Source organism: Phaseolus vulgaris, chromosome 2, assembly GCF_051622355.1.
Source record: "Phaseolus vulgaris cultivar YP4 chromosome 2, ASM5162235v1, whole genome shotgun sequence".
In the NCBI taxonomy this organism is placed as follows: Eukaryota; Viridiplantae; Streptophyta; class Magnoliopsida; order Fabales; family Fabaceae; genus Phaseolus; species Phaseolus vulgaris.
Window position 1 is genome coordinate 5,794,844 of NC_143499.1, and position 13,629 is coordinate 5,808,472.

The 13,629-nt window shown below is 38.3% G+C and overlaps 1 pseudogene; it reads right to left on the reverse strand.

Annotated features, from left to right (window-relative positions):
• Window positions 1–1,876: 1,876 nt before the first annotated feature.
• LOC150028964 (uncharacterized) lies at window positions 1,877–3,988 on the reverse strand (annotated as a pseudogene).
• Between the last annotated feature and the right edge of the window lie 9,641 nt (window positions 3,989–13,629).

The window sequence follows — 13,629 nt, forward strand, 5'->3', positions numbered from 1 at the left end:
TGCTCTACCCTCATCTCCCAATATAGATATGTTTCTACATCTTCTTTTCCATAGAAATGAGGTAGCTATACCTTAACCTCCTTTAGGTTTTCTTCTCTCTCTTTTCTAGCTCTCCTAAGGGGTGGTTCATTTATCCCAAGACTTTCTTCCCCAAAAGAATCATAAACTTGAGAGCTATATGCATGAGAATGTATTTTTTTTGAAATTTGAGACTTCTCATCCTTTGCTTTAGTCAATTCATTAGTTTTGGTCTCATTCTCCAAATGTTTAGATGAAATTGATTGAATATCCTTGGAAAGTTGTTTCAAAAGGGATTTGATGGATTTCACATCACTTTCCATAGACTTTGAAGAATGAGCAGACATGACTAGAACTTTGTGTCTAGAAATGTTTTACTTTGAGAAAAAATGAGGGAAGTTAAAGAAGGTAGTTTTCCAGGTAAGAGAGGTGAGTCACAATGGACTACTTAAATACCAAGTCTTGCCTTAGCCAAAAACTGTAACATCCTTAATTTTTCCCATATATAATGTAATAAAAGTAAAACAAGCAATATCTAATTACAAATAACATATACTACTTTCTCATATGTGTATCTCAAAAGAAATATCCCTCTTCATAGGGATTTAATATATATACATCTAAAGTTTTAGTAAAACAAAACATTCAAATAAAACTATCTCATTCTCCAGCTGTTCACTAAGGAGCTCTATCACCTGAAATCTCATCTGCTCCCATGTAAAACACGATCATCACATATAAAGAAACAAATAACAGGGTAAGCTATCTATATAAAAAGTTTTGATATCATTTAAATTTCAAATTAATAAGCATAATTCATCAATTCTCATATGATTTCTCAAACCATCAAGTGTCTATTACATTCATAAAATTCATCTTTCATATGTCAGACTTTTACTGACTCACAACACATAGACATTTGACTCTACTTCCGGAAGACTCGTGTATTGAAATTAGCATCCAGAGACCTGCACCTGTCATACTACTGCTGTGAAACCCACACAGCCATGCACATAATTATCTCAATATCTCATCATCTCATCATCTTCATATGACAGGGTAAATCCATTTGATACTAGTTTGGGATTTGGTACTAGTTTTTGGTGAGTTCTTGTCTTAGAACAATGATCCAACTCTAAGAAAAGTGCCTCTATAATGTCCAACTCAAGGTGATTCCTAAGAAGGTCAAGAACCTTTCTCTTCTAAGCTAGTGGAATCACATCAATACATCAGTTGGAAATCATAATCCTTCAAAAACTCCATCCATCTTCTTTGTCTCATATTCAACTCTTTTTTATCAAACAAGTATTTCAAACTTTTATGGTCACTGAACACTTGAAATTGAGCTCCATATAAATAATGCCTCCAAATCTTCAAAGCAAACACCACAGCTGCCAACTCTAAGTCATGAGTTGGATAGTTTCTCTCATGAACTTTGAGTTGCCTTGAAGCATATGCAACTGGTCTTTTCTCTTGCATCAAGACACAACCCAAACCCTGATGTGAAGCATCACAGTAAACTTCAAAAGGTTTTCCTGTATCAGGAATCACTAACACCGGAGCACTAGTTAACCTTTTCCTCAGCTCTATGAAATTCTCCTCACATCTGTCAGTCCAAGCAAAAGGTTGATCTTTGCGGGTTAATTGAGTCAAAGGAGCTACTACCCTGGAAAAATCTTCAATGAACCTCCGATAGTAGCCAGCTAGACCCACAAAACTCCTTATCTCAGTCACTGTCTTTGGACGTTCCCATTGAAACACTGCCTCCACTTTGGCTGGATCCACTGAGATCCCCTGAGTTGATATTACATGCCCTAAGAAGTTGACTTCCTTCAGCCAAAACTCACACTTAGAGAATTTAGCATATAATTGCTTCTCCCTCAAAATCTCCAACATTGTCTTCAGATGCTCTTCATGTTCTCCCTTAGTCCTTGAATAAATAAGTATGTCGTCTATAAAGACTATAACAAACTTATCCAAGAATGGACAAAAAATTCTATTCATGTAATCCATGAACAAAGCTGGAGCATTTGTTACTCCAAACGGCATCACCACATACTCATAGTGTCCATAACGAGACCTAAAGGCTGTCTTCTGAACATCTTCAGCCTTTACCAAAATCTGGTGGTATCCAGATCTCAGATCAATCTTTGAGAACACTGAGGCTCCATGTAACTGATCAATCAAATCATCAATTATGGGCAGAGGATACTTGTTCTTGATGGTCAACTTATTCAACTGTCTGTAATCTACACACAAACGAGACCCTCCATTTTATTTTTTTAACTAGAAGCACCGGAGCTCCCCATGGAGATACACTTGGTATGAAGAATTGTTTCTCTAACAAATCTCCAACTTGCTTCTTTAGTTCAATCAACTCAGCTGGAGCCATTCTGTAAGGTGCCATTGACACTGGCCCAGCTTCAGGTACCAAATCAATAGAGAATTCTACTTCTCTCTTAGGAGGTAATCCAGGTATTTCTTCTGGAAATACATCCATGAAATCCTTCACCACATGTATACTACTCATTTCTTCTTCATTCTTAACTTCCATCTGAGTTAAGATTACAAAACACTTTGATCCTTCTTTCAATTCTGACCACACCTGCTGAGCAGACATCACATATGACTTCTTGGAATCTGAAAACACTATTTTCTGTTGACCACAATCTATGAGAATGTGATTGGCAGATAGCCAATCCATCCCTAAGATAACATCTAAGTCCTGAAGAGGTAGACAGATCAAATTTATTTTGAACCTGCGTCCCTCTACTATTACTGGACATTCAGAGCAAACTGTAGAGGTCAAAACTTTTTCCTGATGTTGGTGTAGAGACCAACAATTCAAACGACAACTCATTTACTAGAAGACCCAACTCCGCTACACATAAACTCGACACAAAAGAGTGTGTTGCTCCAGAATCAAATAAAACTTTCACATATCTACCAGCTATATAACATACACCTTGTACCAAGTTACCTGACTGAGATGCTTCAGCTCCTGACATACCAAACACCCTTCCAGTTGCTTGGGGTCTACCACCTCCTCCTCTTCCTGACTGCAAGTTACCTCCAGGAATTATCCTCCTCCTATTAGGGCAATCTTTTGATAGATGTCCTTCTTTCTGACAAGTATAACACTTTCTCTCTGATGAAAGTTGAGGACAATCTTTCTTCAAATGGGTTCCAGCACAGTGATAACATGTGGGTCTCCATGGTTGTTGTTGCTGAAACTGTGGGAGAGATGTTCCTGTCCTATGTTGTGGAGGTCTAGCATAAGGTTTATGTTGTTGATGCTGCACCTTGGCCTTCCCACTGGAAGACCCTCCTTGGTGTGATCTGATCACCCTGGAATCACCATTTTCCAGGGTCTCCACCATCTTCGCCTTCTCCACCAAGGCGGGAAACTCTCTAATGCACATAGGAGCTATAGTCTTCTTCAGCTCATGTTTTAGACCTTCTTCAAACTTCCTACACCTCCAAGCCTCAGAGGTAACTTGGGTGTAGAATCTGGCTAGGTACTCAAACCTAGTAGCATATGCATTCACTAACATCTCTCCCTGTTCCAACCTGAGGAATTCAGCTTCCTTTGCAAACCTTGCACTATCTGGAAAATATTTCTCTAAAAACTTCACTCTGAAACTCTCCCAGTCTAATACTTCATCTCTGGCTTCCATCATCTGTTGAGCTCCCATCCACCAGAACTCTGCTTCTCCAGACAATAAATATGTAGCAAATACCAATTTCTTATCCTCAGGGCAGGAGGTTGCCCTAAAGATCTTCTCTAAATCTCTTATCCATTGGTCTGCTTGGTCAGGAGTGGCATTCCCAGTGAACTTAGGTGGGTGTGTCTCATGAACTCTGTCAGTCCCATCTGCTCCTGAGACTGACTGACATGGGAAGCTGTTGCACCAGATCTAGCAGTCTCCCAATGATGCATTGCTGCCTGGTGATTCTGAGCCATTGCCATATCTGTGGTTGGATAGCATTTGCCATCATCTCAATAGCCCTGGCAATCTTGTTCATCTCAGAAGAAGCTTGGGGAAGGGTAGGAAGTCTAGGAGCCATGCTATACAACAGAAAAGAAAGATTTAGGATGAATCTAAAAAATCATAACTATGTAGTTTTACTAACAGACTAACTAAAGCACACATAAACAATCCCATAACCCTTAGGTCTCCTAAAGTTCGAACAGCTCTGATACCATAATGTAACATCCTTAATTTTTCCCATATATAATGTAATAAAAGTAAAACAAGCAATATCTAATTACAAATAACATATACTACTTTCTCATATGTGTATCTCAAAAGAAATATCCCTCTTCATAGGGATTTAATATATATACATCTAAAGTTTTAACAATAAAACAAAACATTCAAATAAAACTATCTCATTCTCCAGCTGTTCACTAAGGAGCTCTATCACTTGAAATCTCATCTGCTCCCATGTAAAACACGATCATCACATATAAAGAAACAAACACAAACAAATAATAGGGTAAGCTATCTATATAAAAAGTTTTGATATAATTTAAATTTCAAATTAATAAGCATAATTCATCAATTCTCATATGATTTCTCAAACCATCAAGTGTCTATTACATTCATAAAATTCATCTTTCATATGTCAGACTTTTACTGACTCACAACACATAGACATTTGACTCTACTTCCGGAAGACTCGTGTATTGAAATTAGCATCCAGAGACCTGCACCTGTCATACTACTGCTGTGAAACCCACACAGCCATGCACATAATTATCTCAATATCTCATCATCTCATCATCTTCATATGACAGGGTAAATCCATTTGATATGCTCTGATCAGTTCTTTCAAACCTCAAAATCAGCCAAATGGACCTCCTTCGACTCTCACCAACTGAATAACTTCATCTATTTGATTCCATTATATCAGTAGAGTCAGGATCGTCTCATTCACAGGACACTCACAAATCAATACACCCTAATAACAATCTCAACATGGTATTTCCTTTCCTGAAAATACTACGTCTTGGTCACACTTTAACCTCATTACATACATCATTTGACATATCAATGCACCACTCAATCACTTCATATATATATATATATATATATATATATATATATTTCTAAACAATCCAAATATATCTCAAACTTTACTTAAAACACATAATTAATTCCAAATATATGCTCTTTAAATCAATCATCATCTGAAATCACACAACCACTTCTCATCAAACATCTCACTTAAGTAATTCAACCAAAATATTCAAAAAGAATAGTTCAACTCATTTATATTATCATTCAAACACTTTCAATTCTCAATCACAAACAGTTTCAACAAATTATTCCCATAACAGATTCAAAATCAACCATTTCAGTCAATATATTACTTTACTCTTCAAGAGAGATAATCCTGCAAGCAAAAACAATTAGAATTGGTGACCACATCACCTCCACATCCAGAATCTTCTAACCTAGGGTTTTATTAAAAATAATAAGACTAGCTTCCCTTACCTTAACTTTAGTTGATGCTCACTAAGAGCTCCAAATCTATCCAAAAGCTTAAAGGTAATTAACCTGCACCACATAGTCCTAATCAAAATCTAATTATATAACTAGGACCTTGAGTTAACAGAGATTAACCCTAAAGCTAAAAGAGTCACATGTAAAACTCATGTAGACAACCTATCAAGTTCAAAATTTGACTCAAAGAAAAGGGCCAAAAATGAACTTACTCTATTTAGGATTTTGATCGGGCAATCTTGTAGAGTTCATTGGCAGGAGTTCAATGGCAGACTCCGATCGTCAAACTGATAACTGAGGATGTCAGAATCATAGAGAGAAGGAGAGGAAAGGAAAAGGGTACGAAAATAAACTTACTCTATCAGAGATTTTGATCGGGCAGTCTTGTAGTCTTTGCTGCTAGGAGTCTAATGGCGTACTCTGATCGTCAAACAGATGAACGAGGAGGTCAGAATCTTAGAGAGAAGGGAGAGAAAGGAAAAGGGAAACTTTTAGAGAGATGGTGGTTATTTTAAAATGAATCCTGGATAACTGAATTTTCTATTTATATGTCATTTTCATTTTAATAATAAAATATTCAGGTATCATTTAAAATATATCACTTCTACTCTAAGGTTATTTTCTAGATCCTTACAAAAACTATCCCTCAAGATCATCCACAAATCTTTCTCTTGGTAAACCACTTAAAACACAATGAGGTTGGAGAAATCAATTTTTTTTTAATGCAAGAAACAATGCAAACTATCTAACAACCCAAGCAAAAATTATCAAAGCTTAAATAAGACAAAAGCAAAGTAAATAAGCGTAGCTAACTAAAGGCAAAAAGATGCAATTAAAGCAATTAACAAAAACTAGGCTAGATAGTTCTAAACTAGTCGACCCTAGGTGAGACTTCTTGGACACTTGGAGCCCTTGAAGACACACTCACCGTCTAATTACGTAATTAAACAAGTAATTAACAAAAGTTAAGTTGCAAAGAAATTAGATGAAACTCCCTTTGTTGATTTTTCTATTTGCACTTCTTTTGTTGTCTCTTCTTTGTTGGGCCTTCCAATGTATGTGGTGTATTTAGAAGGTGTTTGTTTCTGCCCCTTGCCTTTGTTCCTCTTGGAATTAGGTAATTAATTCTTCAATCCAGCACCTATTAAGCAAACTAGACTCCCCTCAAGTCAATTCCCACTCAATCAAGTACCAATTGATAATTAATCCACCACCAATCTTAGAGGTCAAAGAATTAAAGCAAGAAACAAATTAATTTGAAAAACAGTACCACACAAATGGAATTAAATGTGACAACTAAAAAGAGTTCCAATGAAATTAGACAAGCAAATAAAAAGGTACTCAAAGAAAGGATGGCACACAAAATGGAACCTATAGAATAGCACTAGATTTGATTTCAAAATCAAAAACAACACCACTGAAATAATTGTTGTGGTCCAGAGAGCGTGATTTTCACTGATTTATGCTGAGCTGGCCTTTTAGTATTTGCTTCTGAAAATTTATATGCAAACAAATCAAGATCTTAAAAAAATTCTGGCGTTGGTTTCACTCCAAACGCATGCACCATTTTGTTTTAATAAATTTTCTAAAATCAGTGCTCAGTTACTCCAGTTGTAGAGTCAGGATTGCACACTGTTTTTATAATATTTATCATTTTTTTTCTATTTGTTTTTTTGAACTCATTCTTTTTTTGTCCTTTCTCTAACACCTCAATCTTGTAAAATCCAGAGGCTCAGAATTTTCTTAAGTGGGAAAATAATTTTCTTAAGCAAAACAGCCAGCACAGAGTTATGCAAAACAGGGGATTCTGTAAATCTGAAAAAAAAAAACCAGCAAGATATACCAAAAGAAAAACACAATGGAATTGGTGAAATGGAATTTGTGTAGATCTAAACACAAATATGAACTCAAGCTAAAAAATAAAAAGCACCAAAGGATCAAAAACACAGCAGATTCAGATAAAGCATTTATACCAAAAACAAGAAACAAATAAGCCAAACAAAGTACTACTATGATTTGATGACATTTTAGAAGAACATGACTAGACAAAACACATATAGATTCAGAAATTAAAAGACTCAAATGAACAAAAAATGAACCAATTAAAATTGCAATAAAATAAAACAGCAACACAAACTATATGGAATCCTACCAAAAATTGCACAAAGATTGCTCAAGAACAATTGAACAAGATGCACCGATTGGAATTTCCGAATAGCACACCAATTCAAAACAAAAATTAAAAAACAGCAAGACAATATGGAAGAAGAAGAAAAACACGGATTTAAGAAGAACTCAAAAAGAAAATGACAAAGAGATACTCATCTTTGAAGAACCATAGCTCATGATACCAAATCATGGATTTCCTATGAGCTCTTCTTGGATGTTTGTGGAAGATGGTCCAAAAGCTTAATGGAGGAGGTGAACAAGGTCCTCCTAAGAGGCGTGGTGACCTCGAAGGTGCTTGAAGAGTGTGGAAATGGGGAGGTTTGGCCAGCCCCTTTGAAGGTGGTGAAATGAAGATTAAAACCTATAAGCTAGGCAAGGAGTAATGCATGGCACTAAATTGGCAGTATAACAATACTCTATTCAATCTTCAAAATACAAGGTGTAGGATCCTCCTTTTATAGGCTAAGGAGGACCATAATGCAACCCTAATGCTAATCAAAATGAAATGCAAATTTATATCACATGGAGCATATTGCCATGTGGAGAATCCTTCTAGAAAGTGACCAAATCTTTAGCAAATCTAGGTCCAGTCTCATGGAATCAAGTTTATGTTATTTACACCACAACTAATACTAAGCTATCCTTAATGGGCCTTCATGTAGCATATACCAGTTGCTTCTTCTCCCATCCATAGCTTGGCCCAAGTCTCATATCTGTAGCTTGGTCATGGACCTAGTAATAGGTCCTAGACGGTCTACCCTTCCCTCTAGACGCTCTCCACCTTATGCTAGACGCTCTTCACTTTGGCATAGACGCTCTTGGTTTGGCTTTGGATGCTCATGTCTTGGCTTCGGTCTTATTATATGAGGTTGTCCTTGGCCCTCTTCCATCATTTTGTGACTTGGTGGTGTGTTGGATGAAAAACGAAAATTGTGGTTTTGGAAAACTGGTTGTACTCAATCCTCACAAATGCCTCCAAAGTGATGTGGGAGAAGTTTGGGAGCAAAAGGAATTGATATTGGCAAGGTTGGTGCAAAGCCAAGTTCCATGATTTTGATGTTTTGGCTTGATTTTGTGACTTGGTGGTGTGTTGGGTGAAGAATGAAAATCATGATTTTGGAAAACTGGCTGGACTCAATCCTCACAAATGCCTCCAAAGTGATGTGGGAGAAGTTTGGGAGCAAAAGGAATTGATCTTGGCATTGTTGGTGCAAAGCCAAGTTTTATGATTTTGGTGTTTTGGATTGATTTTATGTTGGGTGAAAAACGAAAATCATGGTTTTGCAAAATTGGCTGGACTCAATCCTCAAAAATGCCTCCAAAGTGAAGTGGGAGAAGTTTGGGAGAAAGAGGAATTGATCTTGGCATGGTTGGTGCAAAGCCAAGTTCCATGATTTTGGTGTTTTAGCTTGATTTTGTGACTTGGTGGTGTGTTGGGTGAAAAACGAAAATCATGGTTTTGGAAAATTGGCTGGACTCAATCCTAACAAATGCCTCCAAAGTGATGTGGGAGAAGTTTGGAAGCAAAAGGAATTGATCTTGGTATGGTTGGTGCATAGCCAAGTTTCATGATTTTGGTGTTTTGGCTTGATTTTGTGACTTGGTGGCGGGCTGGGTGAAAAACGAAAATCATGGTTTTGCAAAACTGGCTGGACTCAATCCTCACAAATGCCCCCAAAGTGATGTGGGAGATTTTTGGGAGCAAAATGAATTGATCTTGGCATGGTTGGTGCATAGCCAAGTTCCATGATTTTGGTGTTTTGGCTTGATTTTGTGACTTGGTGGTGTGTTGGGTGAATAACGAAAATCATGGTTTTGGAGAACTGGCTGGACTCAATTCTCACAAATGCCTCCAAAGTGATGTGGGAGATTTTTTGGAGCAAAAGGAATTGATCTTGGCATGGTTGGTGCATAGCCAAGTTTCACGATTTTGGTGTTTTGGCTTGATTTTGTGACTTGGTGGTGTACTGGGTGAAAAACGAAAATCATGGTTTTGCAAAACTGGCTGGACTCAATCCTCACAAATGCCTCCAAAGTGATGTGGGAGATTTTTTGGAGCAAAAGGAATTGATCTTGGCATGGTTGGTGCATAGCCAAGTTCCATGATTTTGGTGTTTTGGCTTGATTTTGTGACTTGGTGGTGTGTTGGGTGAATAACGAAAATCATGGTTTTGGAAAACTGGCTGGACTCAATCCTCACAAATGCCTCCAAAGTGATGTGCGAGAAGTTTGGGAGCAAAAGGAATTGATCTTGGCATGGTTGGTGCATAGCCAAGTTCCATGATTTTGGTGTTTTGGCTTGATTTTGGGACTTGGTGGTGTGTTGGGTGAATAACGAAAATCATGGTTTTAGAAAACTGGCTGGACTCAATACTCACAAATGCCTCCAAAGTGATGTGGGAGAAGTTTGGGAGCAAAAGGAATTCATCTTGGCATGGTTGGTGCAAATGAAAGTTCCATGATTTTGGTGTTTTGGCTTGATTTTCTGACTTGTTGGTGTGTTGGGTGAAAAACGAAAATCATGGTTTTGGAAACTAGATGGACTCAGTCTTCACAAATGCCTCCAAAGTGATGTGGGAAAAGGTTGAGAGCAAAAGGAATTGATCTTGGCATGGTTGGTGCAAAGCCAAGTTCCATGATTTTGGTGTTTTAGCTTGATTTTGTGACTTGGTGGTGTGTTGGGTGAAAAACGAAAATCATGGTTTTGGAAAACTGGCTAGACTCAATCCTAAAAAATGCCTCCAAAGTGATGTGGGAGAAGTTTGGAAGCAAAAGGAATTGATCTTGGTATGGTTGGTGCATAGCCAAGTTCCATGATTTTGGTGTTTTGGCTTGATTTTGTGACTTGGTGGTGTGTTGAGTGAATAACGAAAATCATGGTTTTGGAAAACTGGCTGGACTCAATTCTCACAAATGCCTCCAAAGTGATGTGGGAGAAGTTTGGGAGCAAAAGGAATTGATCTTGGCATGGTTGGTGCAAATGAAAGTTCCATGATTTTGGTGTTTTGGCTTGATTTTCTGACTTGTTGGTGTGTTGGGTGAAAAACGAAAATCATGGTTTTGGAAACTAGATGGACTCAATCTTCACAAATGCCTCCAAAGTGATTTGGGAAAAGGTTGAGAGCAAAAGGAATTGATTTTGTCATGGTTGGTGCAAAGCCAAGTTCCATGATTTTGGTGTTTTAGCTTGATTTTGTGACTTGGTGGTGTGTTGGGTGCAAAAAGAAAATCATGGTTTTGGAAAACTCGTTGGACTCAATCCTCACAAATGCCTCCAAATTGGTGTGGGAGAAGTTTGGGAGCAAAAGGAATTGATCTTGGCATGGTTGGTGCATAGCCAAGTTTCATGATTTTGGTGTTTTGGCTTGATTTTGTGACTTGGTGGTGGGCTGGGTCAAAAATGTAAATCATGGTTTTGCAAAACTGGCTGGACTCAATCCTCACAAATGCCTCCAAAGTGATGTGGGAGATTTTTGGGAGAAAAAGGAATTGATCTTGGCATGGTTGGTGCATAGCCAAGTTCCATGATTTTGGTGTTTTGGCTTGATTTTGTGACTTGGTGCTGTGTTGGGTGAATAACGAAAATCATGGTTTTGGAAAACTGGCTGGACTCAATTCTCACAAATGCCACCAATGTGATGTGGGAGAAGTTTGGGAGCAAAAGGAATTCATCTTGGCATGGTTGGTGCAAATGAAAGTTCCATGTTTTTGGTGTTTTGGCTTGATTTTCTGACTTGTTGGTGTGTTGGGTGAAAAACGAAAATCATGGTTTTGGGAAACTGGATGGACTCAATCCTCACAAATGCCTCCAAAGTGATGTGGGAAAAGTTTGAGAGCAAAAGGAATTGATCTTGGCATGGTTGGTGCAAAGCCAAGTTCCATGATTTTGGTGTTTTGGCTTGATTTTGTGACTTGGTGCTGTGTTGGGTGAATAACGAAAATCATGGTTTTGGAAAACTGGCTGGACTCAATTCTCACAAATGCCTCCAAAGTGATGTGGGAGAAGTTTGGGAGCAAAAGGAATTCATCTTGGCATGGTTGGTGCATAGCCAAGTTTCATGATTTTGGTGTTTTAGCTTGATTTTGTGACTTGGTGGTGTGCTGGGTGAAAAACGAAAATCATGGTTTTGTAAAACTGGCTGGACTCAATCCTCACTAATGCCTCCAAAGTGATGTGGGAGATTTTTTGGAGCAAAAGGAATTGATCTTGGCATGGTTGGTGCATAGCCAAGTTCCAAGATTTTGGTGTTTTGGCTTGATTTTGTGACTTGGTGCTGTGTTGGGTGAATAACGAAAATCATGGTTTTGGAAAACTGGCTGGACTCAATCCTCACAAATGCCTCCAAAGTGATGTGGGAGAAGTTTGGGAGCAAAAGGAATTGATCTTGGCATGGTTGGTGCATAGCCAAGTTTCATGATTTTGGTGTTTTGGCTTGATTTTGTGACTTGGTGGTGTGCTGGGTGAAAAACAAAAATCATGGTTTTGCAAAACTGGCTGGACTCAACCCTCACAAATGCCTCCAAAGTGATGTGGGAGATTTTTCGGAGCAAAAGGAATTGATCTTGGCATGGTTGGTGCATAGCCAAGTTCCATGATTTTGGTGTTTTGGCTTGATTTTGTGACTTGGAGCTGTGTTGGGTGAATAACGAAAATCATGGTTTTGGAAAACTGGCTGGACTCAATCCTCACAAATGCCTCCAAAGTGATGTGGGAGAAGTTCGGGATCAAAAGGAATTGATCTTGGCATGGTTGGTGCAAATGAAAGTTCCATGATTTTGGTGTTTTGGCATGATTTTGTGACTTGGTGGTGTGTTGGGTGAAAAACGAAAATTATGGTTTTGGAAAACAGGATGGACTCAATCCTCACAAATTCCTCCAAAGTGATGTGGGAAAAGTTTGAGAGCAAAAGGAAGTAATCTTGGCATGGTTGGTGCATAACAGAGTTCCATGATTTTGGTGTTTTAGCTTAATTTTGTGACTTGGTGGTGTGTTGGGTGAAACACGAAAATCATGCTTTTGCAAAACTGGCTGGACGCAATCCTCACAAATGTCTCCAATGTGATGTGGGAGAAGTTTGGGAGCAAAAGGAGTTGCTTGTGGCATGCTTGGTGCGTAGCCAAGTTCCATGATTTTGGTGTTTTGGCTTTATTTTGTGACTTGGTGGTGTGTAGGGTGAAAAACGAAAATCTGGGATTTGCAAAACTGGCTGGACTAAATCCTCACAAATGCCTCCAAAGTGATGTGGAAGAAGTTTTGAAGAAAAAGGAATTGATCTTGGCATGGTTGGCGCAAAGCCAAGTTCCATGACTTTGGTGTTTTAGCTTGATTTTGTAACTTGGTGGTGTGTTGGGTGAAAAACGAAAATCATGGTTTTGCAAAAGTGGCTGGACTCAATCTTCACAAATGCCTCCAAAGTGACGTGGGAGAAGTTTGGGAGCAAAAGGAATTGATCTTAGAATGGTTGGTGCATTGCCAAGTTCCATGATTTTGGTGTTTTGGCTTGATTTTGTGACTTGGTGCTGTGTTGGGTGAATAACGAAAATCATGGTTTTGAAAAACTGGCTGGACTGCATCCTCAAAAATGCCTCCAAAGTGATGTGGGAGAAGTTTGGGAGCAAAAGAAATTGATCTTGGCATTGTTGGTGCAAAGCCAAGTTCCATGATTTTGGTGTTTTGGGTTGATTTTGTAAGTTGGTGGTGTGTTGTGTGAAAAACGAAAATCATGGTTTTGCAAAATTGGCTGGACTCAATCTTCACAAATGCCTACAAAGTGACGTGGGAGAAGTTTGGGAGCAAAAGGAATTGATCTTGGCATGCTTGGTGCATACCCAAGTTCCATGATTTTGGTGTTTTGGCTTGATTTAGTGACTTAGTGGTGTGTGGGGTGAAAAACGAAAAACATGGTTTTGATAAACGGGCTGGAATCAATCC